Here is a 12,264-nt window from a genome sequence, read left to right on the forward strand (position 1 = left end):
AGACTATCAGATCTTTGAGTTACTATCATCAGAATGGAAAATGTTTTATAGGCTGTATACAGTTATTATACTTATGGATGAAAGGCCACTTCGAATGGAGAAAATATGCTTTTTCGAAGCTTTATGTCCACAATCGAGCTTCGATCAAGGAATTCTGTGAAAGTGGGTGGTCAGAACAAAAGTCTAAAAAGGAATGGGTAGCTTTCTTACAAAATTTGATAGGTGCCAAGGTAAGATGATTGGTTGTATGGATGAATCATGAGCCTTTGTTATATCAGTATAGAGATAACACTATGTTCCCATTTTTAGATCTATGAAGAGCAACAAGTTATGCACCACTTCTAGTAAGAAGATAGTTTGGGGCAGAACAGTTCATTCCTATGACACATAAGTTTCATCAATTAGATTTTTCTTACAGCGAGCCTAAAGCATTTCAGAGGATGACTGAGGTGATTAAAGCATGGAAAAATCCTCGTAGAATGAGTCATGGACCATTTACTGATAAAGTCACTCCAGGGTATTTACTTTGGAGAGCAAGATGAAGACAGAGAATGATATTCACTTATAAAAACTTTTAACCGCTAACAGAGGGAGAGCTTGAAGAGACACCATTAGAATTAGAGCTTGCGACAAAAGAATTTGAGTATGAAAAAGATAAGTTAAAGTAAAAAATCCAGAAGCTTCAAGAAAAAAAAGATCAGTGGAAAGATAGAGCTGAAAGACATGAAGCTAGAGTTTGCAAGATTGCTAGAGAACGTGATACAGCTATTGAAGACCTAACAGAGCTACACCAAGAACATAAGAGGTTATGTGTGAGAGAAAGGGCTAATGAAATAACAATTATTGAGTTCACTGAAGAGAATAAGCAATTGAAACAAGAATATGCTGAATTAAAGGAAGAAAGTACCCAAGTACAGATAGAAAATAACATTTGAACAACTACTTAAGCAAGTTGAGACAGAGGTTGAATGAACAAGAAAACTACATTGCTGCATTGGTTAGAGAGCATAGAAAGTTATTATACCAAGTCTGGTGTGGTAAAAGAGAGAACCTAAGAAGACAAAAATACATTGAGCACCTAATGACCCAAATTTGTAAAGGGGTATGCAAAGTAAGAGAGATGGTAGAAGAGGTAAAGGCATTGAAAAAAATGGTAACCTCAGTAGAAGAATATGGACAGCATCTCTTGCACTTCATCAAAGAAGCCAAAACCAATATGAGCAGATCAAATGATTTTATGGTTATAACTTTAGGATGATAGATTCGATGTAAATGAAAGTTTTTTGAAATAAATGAAATCTTTTGGTTGAACACTGTCTTAAGGCAAATGTTCTCTTCATGCATTACATTCTCATTCAATACATTAAACAAAGTAACCATGAGTTAGTCATATAAGCTTGCTAATTCTAAGATATGGTATTCAAGGTTCAAAGATAGCTCCATCTAGCAAGAACCCTATCCATCGATATAACACAAGAGCCAGAGCCAAATAAATGGAGCAAAAAAACTCTCACCAATTTGAAAAATTAAAAAAAATACATGAAAAGATTAGATTCTAGAAGCTCTCAATAAGTTAAACAAAAAAAAAGGGATAAAAGAAAATACAAGCCAACAAGGCCCTTTATCGTAAGAAATGGTCGACATTTTATATCCTTCAGGTTTTGGTCCACAACAAGCTCAATCCATACAGGATATACTGTCATAATAGTTCGCATATCCTGTATACCCTGAAATGCCATCAGCTTCAAACCTTGGGCATTACTATGTGAACCTTGTCTTTACTGAAAATATAGTAGAACCAATCCAAGTTTCTGATCTAGATAACTTGAAAGAGAAAGAGAAAAAAAGGGCAAAAATGATAAAGTCTCAGGAAGATTCAAAGATTAGTATGCTTGAACAAAGATTACGGGCTAATGAAGGGATTGGATTTTATGGTTTTGTCGACGCTGTTAGGCTTTGTTTAGTCTCGGATGTAGTCATTCCACCAAAGTTCAAAGTATCAGAATTTAAGAAATATAATGGTACGAAGTGCCTAAAAACTCATATCACCGTGTACTATCAAAAAATGGCAGCCCATGCTTATAATGAAAAACTATTAATGCATGTCTTTCAAGATAGCCTTACAGGCTTTGGTGCCTGGTAGTATATCTAGCTGGATAGAATTCGTATCCTTTTTTGGAGTGATATGACCCATAACTTCATCAGTCAATATTGATATATTATGAATTTGGTTCCTGATCGTTTATCTTTACAGAACCTGAAGAAAAAGACAAATAAATCTTTTAAAGAATATGCCCAGAGATGGAGAGATGTAGCTTCTCAAGTGCAACATTCTTTGACTGAGAAAGAGACTATAGTGCTATTTATTAGCACTTTAAAATCTCTATATTATGAAAAGATGATAACGAATGCAACCAAAAACTTTGCTAACATGGTGATTTCAAGATAAATTATTGAAAGTGCCATAAATAATGGCAAGTTGAAAGGAGGTGAAGCATCCAACAAAAGAGCCCCAAAGAAAAAAGAAACTGAAGCTCAGGCTGTAAGCTTTGATAAACAGCAATTCGGGGGTTATCAACCCTACTTACCATAAGGATACCTTTCATATTATCCTGCTATAAATAACACTTCTCATTACCCATACCAACCATTCGCACAGTCATCTTATCCCCAAACATATCAACCTCCTTTTAGGCTTTAGAATACCACATATAGTCTTAGCACTCAACCTATCCCAAAACCTCAAACTCGTTTAGCAAGCCTAATTGGAGGTTATCGAAAGCAACAAACTACTCACTAAAAGCTTATATTTGACCCAATCTCTATGACCTATACAGAGTTATATCATGAGTTTTACAATAGTCATCTGATTGCTTCAAGTAAGTTAGAGCCACTCAAGCCACCTTACCCTAAGTGGTGTGATCTCACAGCCCATTGTGACTATCACTATAAAATTATTGGTCACTTCACTAAAAATTACACTGTCTTGAAACACAAAGTGTAATGACTGATCAAGGATGAAATGATTAGTTTTGATAGAAGAAGGGTAATTGCACCAAATGTTAATGGCAATCATTTGTCTAATCACAATATGAATGCTCTGAGTAATGAACAAGAGCATCATTTAAAGAGAAAAGTTACAGATATTAGGACCCCTTTCAGTCAGCTGTTTAATGCTTTGAGAAAAGCTGACACGATACAACCAGTGAGTCTACACTGTTATCATGGAACATATATAGTAGGCACTAGTTGTAAATATCATAGTAGGGCAATAAGTCACCCTATCGAAACTTATGAGTAGTTTCACCAAGAGATACAAAAGTTATTAGATTCATACCAGATAGAGGTATATGAAAAGAAAAAAGACTTAGAGAGTGTTAAAGTATCTATGATTGATAAGCCCGTAAAATTATTTTAAAAATCTATGACGATTCACTGTGGGAACAAGTCAAAGTCAGTTCTAGACAAACTCATTCCCCGATCGATAACTTTTAAAGTTTTGACTCTCTTTCCATATAAGAATGATAAAGTTATACCTCAGAAATATGATTATGATACAGTAATTCAGGGGCAAGAAGAGAATGTCTCTAAGACTGATGCCTCCAATATAACTGGTGTAAGAGGTATTACTCGAAGTGAAAGATGCTACACTCTAAAAATATTAGAGAAGGCTAGAAGAAAAAAAGTTAAGGTAGGAGAAGAATGGAATAACCCTGAAGTGGAACCTGAAGAGGATCGTCTGAAGTCGGTGTCAGAAAAAAAAGCTTGTGAATTCCTAAAGTTGATAAAACATAGTGAATATTTAATTGTTGAACAGTTGAACAAAATGCCATCACGAATCTTATTATTATCACTGCTATTGAATTTGGAATCACATCGAAATGCTCTGCTGAAAGTATTGAACTAGGTATATGTGGCACATAATGTATTTGTTGAATATATGAACCACTTGGCTAAAAATTTAGTCATTCTAAATTATATTTCATTTAGTGATGATGAGATTCTTTCATAGAAAAAAGGAAGTACCAAGGCTCTGTATATCACAGTCAAATGTAAGAGCCATATCATGGTTAAAGTTTTTATTGATAATGGCTCTACTATCAATGTCATATCTATGTTAACTTTGGTAAGGCTACCTATCGACTACTTTCACATAAAAGACTGTCAAATGATAGTGCGAGCTTTTGATGGGACCAAAAAAAAAGTCTTGAGAGATATCGAGATGCTCTTGTAAATTAGGTCGTGCACTTTTAATGTGAAATTTCAAGTAATGGATATCTTTTCGACTTATAACTGTCTATTAAGAAGATTATGGATTCACATGTTAGGGGTTATTCCTTTTACTTTTCACCAAAAAATTAAGTTTAATCTAAAAGGCCAATTAGTGGTAGTGTTTGGGGAAGAAGACATGCGAGTGACCCAACCTTTGAATGCCCCATATGTGAAAGCTACTGAAAAAGTGAAGGAATGTTCCTATCGATCTTTTGAACTGGTTAACTCTGTGGGTGAAGGATTTAAAAATTAATCTTTTTCAAAGATAGTGATGAGCCAAGTCATCAATAAGAGTTGGTATCCAGGAGTAGGACTGGGCAAGAACTTGCAGGGAATAAAGGAGCCTCCATCAGTGGTGGACAATAGTGAAAGGCTAGGCCTAGGCCATGAAGTACCAAAATGAGAGATCAAGAGAAGGCCAATAGGTAAAATAGTAAGATTAATGATTATCTCACACATGTATGAGACTTTCAGGCCTGGAAGATTTATATACCCAGATATAGAAAAAAGTATGGAAAAAACTTTTGCCTAGTTAACCATCCATGCTATTGAAGATAAAGTGGAGCTTATGTAAGAAAGGTGGGTCTGCTTTTGTCTGTCAGATTATAAGCTAAACAATTAGAGTGCCATTGAAATGCCTTTGACCTTTGAAACTAATTCAATGTAATTGTACATCCCAATAGCTATTGCCAAGATCTTTGGGGTGATCTTTCTTGTTTGGCTATTTATCTTTTATTATTTTAATAAAAATTAAGAAGGATACATTTTCATTCATTTTTTCTTGTGTTTTTATTATTGCCATTTTTTCAAACACATCTTACCAACATATCCCATTTCATTCAATTTCAGGTCCTTAAATAACAAGAAGATAATTATGATAACAATCAAGAGGTTAGTTTTGAGAATTCAATTAACGCTGATGAACTTGACAATGAAGAGAATTCTGAGAATGTTATGCCTCTGGACCTAATGAGATTGGTTGAACAAAAAAATAAGTCAATTGAGCCTCATCAGGAAATAATTGACTTAGTGAATCTAGGAAATGAAGAGAATAAAAAAGATGTCAAAATTGACACTTCACTTTCATGAGGAGATAAGCAACGTTTGACAGATCTACTTCGAGAATTCATAGATGTGTTTGCTTGGTCTTATCAGGATATGCCAAAGTTGAGTACGAAGATAGTAGAGCATAAATTACCACTAAAGTCAGAATGTAAGCTAGTCCAGTAGATACTGAGGTGAATGAAGCTTGAAATGCTACTAAAGATAAAAAAAAAAAGGTGAAAAAATAGTTTAATGTTGGTTTTCTACAAGTGGCTAAGTATCCAGAGTGGGTAGCTAATATAGTACCAATTTTTAAAAAAGATGAAAATGTATAAATGTGTGTAAACTATCGTGATTTGAATAGGGCTAGCCTAAAGGATAACTTTTTTTTACCTTACATTGACACACTGGTAGATAATACGATTAGACATTCAATTTTCTCCTTTATGGATGGGTTTTTAGGGTATAATCGAATAAAAATGATTGTAGATGATATGGAAAAGATTACTGTCGTGACCATATGAGGAACCTTTTGTTACAAAATCATGCCTTTTGGTTAAAAAATGCTGGGACAACATATCAAAGGGCCATGGTGATGCTCTTCTATGACATGATGCATAAAAAGATTAAGGTGTACATGGATCATATGATTACAAAATCTCATGAAAATGAAGATCATATTACTAACCTCAAAAAGTTATTTGAAAGATCGAAAAAATTTCAGCTCAAGTTAAACCCAGCTAAGTGCACCTTTAGGGTAAAGTCAAGTAAGTTACTAGGCTTTGTGGTCAGTGAAAGAGGAATTGAAATTGATCCAGACAAAATACGTGCTATTCAAAGTTTATAGCCTCTGAGTACACCAAAAAAAATTTGAGGTTTTCTGGGAAAGTTAAACTACATTTCACGGTTCATATCTCAGCTTACTTATAAATGTGATCCCATTTTTAAGCTTTTTCGTAAGAATAATCCTGGAGAATGGAACGAGAAATGCCAAGTGACTTTTAATAAAATTAAGTAATACTTGTCAAGTTCTCCCATGTTGGTGCCACTTGTTCCAGGAAAACCCTTAATTTTATACCTGACAGTGTACAAGAATTCAATAAGATGTGTGCTGAGACAGCAAGATGGGTATGGTCGAAAAGAGAAATTTATTTATTATCTGAGTAAAAAATTTATTGAATATGAGTCCAAGTATTTTTTTTTGAAAAAAATGTGTTGTGCATTAGCTTGGACTGTTAAAAGACTCAGACAATACATGCTCTATCACACTACTTGGCTTATAGCCAAATTGGATCCAATCAAATACATCTTCGAGAAGCCTTCTTTGTTTGAGAGAATTGCTAGGTGACAAGTAATGCTCTCGAAATATGATATCATATATGTAAGCTAAAAAGTAGTAAAAAAAGTGCTATAGCTGAGTTTCTTACAGATTGTGCTACTGAATAATATGAACCAATGAGATTGAAATTCCCTGATGAAGATCTAATAATTATTTCCCAATTAAAAAAAGATAAGCATGGAGAAAGTGTTTGAGGATGTATTTTGATGGAGCTATCAATGCTTTGAGACATGAAATTAGGATAATTCTGATCTCTCTAGAAGAACAATACTATCCTGTAACAGTAAGGTTAAATTTTAATTGCACAAATAACATTGCTGAATATGAAGCATGTGTCATGGGTTTACAAGCTGTTATAGATAGAAAAATGAAAGTATTAAAAGTGTTTGGGGACTCAGCTCTAGTTATATATCAATTAAAAGGAGAATGGGAGACGAGAGATTCAAAACGCGATTCATATCATAAGTATATTTTAGATTTGATAAAACAGTTTGAAGATATCCAGTTTGATCATTTACTTCAAAAAAAAATTTGATTATCGATGCCTTGGCTACTCTGGTTACAATGATTCAAATTAATGACAATACTGACATTCAACCTATCAAACTAGATGTTAAAGATATGTTAGCTCATTGTTTCAATGTAGAAGAAAAAGAGGATGGGAAGCCCTGGTATTATGATATCTTATAGTATATTAAGGATCAGCAATACCCAGTTCAAGCAACAGAGAATGATAAAAGGGTCATCCGAAGATTAGCTATGAGTTTTTTCTTAGATGTGGATGTTTTGTACAAAAGAAGCCATGATTAAGTATTGCTGAGATGCATAAGTAAGGCTAAAGTAAGAAAAATCATTGAAGAGGTGCATGATAGAATATATGAGGCACATGCCAGTGGACATATGATGGTAAGACGATCATGAGAGCAAGATACTACTGATTGACAATGAAGAGTGATTGTATTGACTATGCTTATAAATGCCATAAATGCCAGATATATACTGATAAGATCCATGCTCTGCCATCTGTTTTACATGTTTTGGCATCACCTTGGCCATTCTCAATGTGGGGCATGGATGTCATTGGTCCTATCACCCCAAAGGCTTCTAATGGGCATAGCTTTATTTTTGTGATGATAGACTACTTCACAAAATAGGTGAAAGCAACATCATTTGGAAGTGTGACACGGTCTGTGATCTGTAAGTTCATAAAAAGAGAAATCATTTACGGATACGGACTTCCAGAGAGAATCATTTAAGATAATGTCAAGAATCTGAATAGCAGAATGATGCAGGAAATATGTGCCCAATATAGGATCAATTATCACAATTCAGCATTATACCGTCCAAAAATGAATAGGGCAGTTAAGGCGATAAACAAGAATATAAAAAAATTCTTGAGAAGATGATCGATACTTATAAAGATTGACATGAAAAGTTACCATTTGCACTGCATGCATATCGAATGTCAGTGCGTACCTCTACTGAGGCAACTTCATTTTTTTTGGTTTATGAGAAGAAAGCTGTACTACTAGTAGAGACAGAAATCCCATCTTTGAGGGTTTTAAAAAAAGTTAAACTAGAAAAGGTTGAATGGATTTGAGAGTGCTATGAGCAGTTGAATTTCATTGAGGAAAAGAGATTGACAGCGTTATACCATGGTCAGCTATATCAAAGAAGAATGATGAAGGCCCATGATAAAAAGGTTCGACCTTATTTCTTTCGAGAAGGTGAGTTGGTTTAAAAAAAAATTCGTTCAAATCAACACGATAATAGAAAGAAATGAACTTCAAATTGGGAAGGACCACATGTGGTGAAATGAGCTTTCTCGAGTGGAGCGTTGATAATGGCTGAGATGGATAGAAATGATTTATCCTATCCTATAAATTTTGATACTGTGAAGAAGTATTATGCTTAAAAAAAAAATGAAAAAAATGAAATGAAAAAAAATGAAAAGAAAAAAAAAAGAAAAAAAAAAGGGAATGAAAAAGGAGAACTCAAAGCGAAAACTCTAAAAGGGTAATTTGAGTCATAAAGGATTTATCTAAGTTGAAAACCTGAAAATGCAGCTTAGATAAGGAGAGTACAGCATCAAATTTGAAAATTCATTGGTATGAAGGCTAGCAAATTCGGAGGAGCTCTAAGTTGTTAAGTGCATCAGATGATTAGGTTTTCAAAAGAACCTTGAGATGTGTTATCATGATTGTCCGATTGTTCATTTTTGGGCATTGTCTCTCTATGCCTATTTTTGTAATTCTTTCTTGGCCAAAGTTTGCCAACATTTTTGCTAATAAAAAACATTCTATTTCACTATTTGTGTGCCTTTTCTGTTGACTGTTTCCCAACCATTCTTATTCTTTTCTTTTTAATACCTTACAATGGAAGAAATGTGTAAATGCATTATTACTTTTTGAGTTTGAAATAATTATTGATAAATGAATAATGGCATGAAAGATTTCTACATTATACTGAAGAATTCAATAGTGATAAAGGCAAATTTGGGATGTTCAGTTCCTAATAAGGACAATGAATTTGGAAAGAGATTGCCTACAGAAAAGATATGAGAATTAAATGAAAGAGATGATTAAGAGTTATGCTGACTTGGTCTTTGAAGAACAAAGGGTTCAGGGCATAAGAAAAGAGCTTGAAAAACTTAAGTACCGTAATAGAATAAGACTTAATTAGCCAGCATTTGCATAGCATGCATTAAATTTCGCATAGCATATTTTGCATTCAAGAAAGTATAGTACATAAATTCAAGAAGTTGGGATATTTCAGGATCCCATATAAAGAAAATAGATATAAAGACTTTTTGATTTTTCAATTCTCTTTCGAGAAAAAAGCTTGTAAGGTAAGTCTCTAATCCTTGAAAAAAGATATCTCTTGGCATCGGGATTGATTTGTAAGACCTTTGGACATAATCTCCTGAAATTCCTTCAAACATGATCTTTGACTCATTTAGACATGATTGTCAAGGAGCAATTTATTTTTTTAAAGTCGTTGAGCCTCTGTTTATAGGAGCTTTATTTATTTTTCTAAAGTCGTGGAGCCTCTGATTAGAGGAGCTTTATTTATTTTTTCAAAGTCGTTGAGCCTCTGATTAGAGTAGCTTTATTTATTTTTCAAAGTTGTTGAGCCTCTGATTAGAGAAGTTTTGTTTATTTTTCCAAAGTCGTTGAGTCTCTGCTTAGAGGAACTTAATCAAAATTTCAACAAAAAAAAAAAGTCAAGTGGAGCCTTGAATGGGTGTTTACGTCTTTGTACAATTTTTGTTTTATAAAAAATATGCAAAAAAAGGCAGCTGTAGACACCCATTTGGTCCAGGCTCGGATCAATTGAGCCTGGTCTAAATGGGTAAGCCCATTTTGTATTTTTATTTTATTTTATTTTATTATTTATTAATATATTTTTTATTATTTATCTATTAATTATTAATATGTATTTTTTGATTTTATTTTTGATTAATTTTCGACTAGGATTAGGATAAGAAAAAATTAGATTTGACTATGAAATTGGAGGTTGGTAGAATTGGGATTGGATTCAAAGATTGAATCTAAATCTCAGAAGGAGTTAAAATTGATCATAAACTTTTTTGATCAATCTCTATAAAGAGGTCCACAGAGAGTACATAGAAAAAATAAAAAATACACAGAGGAAACAGAGGCTAAAAAAGGTTCTGGTGCGTTAGAAACAACTTTAGGAATTTGTGGGAAATTTTTTAGAATTTTTGAAGTTTTTTTTTTGGAAAACTTCTGAAAATTTTTTCAGAATCCAACAAAATTTTTCGACAAAATTCAAGCTTTTCGATGAGATTTTTCAGTCAACTTTGAAGTTTTTGACCTGTTTTTCTAGATTTCGGTAGACATTCAATCGAAATATGGATTTTGTTTAGAGAGGAAAAGAAAAAAGAAGAAGAGAGAGAGGGGAAATGAAGCAATCTGTGAAAAAATAGAGGTTGGAGTCTTTTATACATGTCAAAAATGACTCGTTTTAGCCTTACTATTCCTAGAGGATCCATGCGTTTTGAAATCGGATGACCCGACCTAAGCGCCAACTCGATCAATGACCCGAGTTTTTGCCTGGACTTCAGTCGAGCCGAGCCGTTTCCAGTCGAGTCGCACGTTTAAACCACTTCTGTCTTTCAAGCCGAGCCGCATTAAGCCGAGTTGAACCGTTCCAAAGGTTTTTTTTCTTATTTATTATTATTATTATTGTTATTATTATTTATTGATTAGATTAGAATAATTTGGTATTTCTTATTTTATTTTTTTAATGATTTTCTTAAAATAAAATTCTAAAAAAAATATTTTTGAGGAAAAATTGAAAGTATCAATTTTCCTTGAAAATATCAATTTTCCTTGAAAATAATTTTCTAAAAAATATTTTTGAGGAAAAGGTAAAAGTATTAATTTTTCTTAAAAATAAAATTTTTAAAAAATATTTTTGAAGAAAAGTTGAAAGTATCAATTTTTCTTAAAAATAAATTTTTTTAAAAAATGTCTTTAGGGAAAAGTTGAAAGTATCAATTTTTATCGAAATTAAAGTTTCAAAAAAATATTTTGGAGAAAAATTGAAAGTACCAATTTTTCTTAAAAAAAAAAACGTTTTAAGAAAAAGTTAAAAATATCAATTTTTATTATATAAAAGTAATGAGTTTTTGAAAAGAAAATGATTTATATCTAAAGTTAATTTTTTTTTTTCATTTTTTTTTTCTTTTTTTCATTTTTTTAATGTTAAATAATTCGACAATAGAATCTCTGCAAGTGAAATAGTAGTTTCATTGCATACTCTTGAGGTGAGAGAATTTTTTTAATTTTTTGCTAAAAGTATTTGAATAAATTGAGAATAATTTTCAATAATTAATTACTTGATAAATTTTTAAGGATTATTGGATAATACAAAATTAAGCTGGTACCATCTTTCAATGGGCGTTGTGAGGATGCTATAACTTTCCTCACACGTAACCGTACTCTCGAACTCTGTTCTGATTAATAGACCTGATCCTATTTTTTTAGAGACCCTTAGGCTTAGGTATTCCTTAAAAGAATAAATTCTTTAAGTGACCAATCACACCTAAATAAAAAAGATTGATGACGATTCCTAAAAATAATGTCTAACAATGAATCTTCGGATCTAAACATTATGACACATGGTCACTAGCTTCCTTTAGCCGTACAAATACCTAGGCAATATGCTTCTTGAAAGGTTCAGAACCTTTTTAACAACTTTCTCCATTTCGGTTTTCCAATATGTCATCGTTTGTATTTCTCAGCTCCATCAATAAAGCTTCCTGCCATATTATATATATATATATATATATATATATATATATATATATATAGGAAGAACAGCTCCGCTAGTGTAATTCTGCTCCATTGAGATCCTAAGTCCGCTAATTTCTTGTATAACAAAGAATACAACAGTCCATGCATCAAAACGACACACAATTAGCACATGATGTACACCACATTAAAATATGAACAACTGATGCTATTGCCAAGGGAAACCTGACTACCTGAGTATTCACCAAACAGCCAAAGGCAAGAGAATAATTTGATCTTAGACTAAATAATCAATTGGAAATTACTCAAACACTTACCTTCAAATACTGT

The sequence above is a fragment of the Durio zibethinus genome, chromosome 14, assembly GCF_047325235.1.
Source record: "Durio zibethinus cultivar Kanyao isolate XHJ-2024 chromosome 14, ASM4732523v1, whole genome shotgun sequence".
Lineage (NCBI taxonomy): Eukaryota > Viridiplantae > Streptophyta > Magnoliopsida > Malvales > Malvaceae > Durio > Durio zibethinus.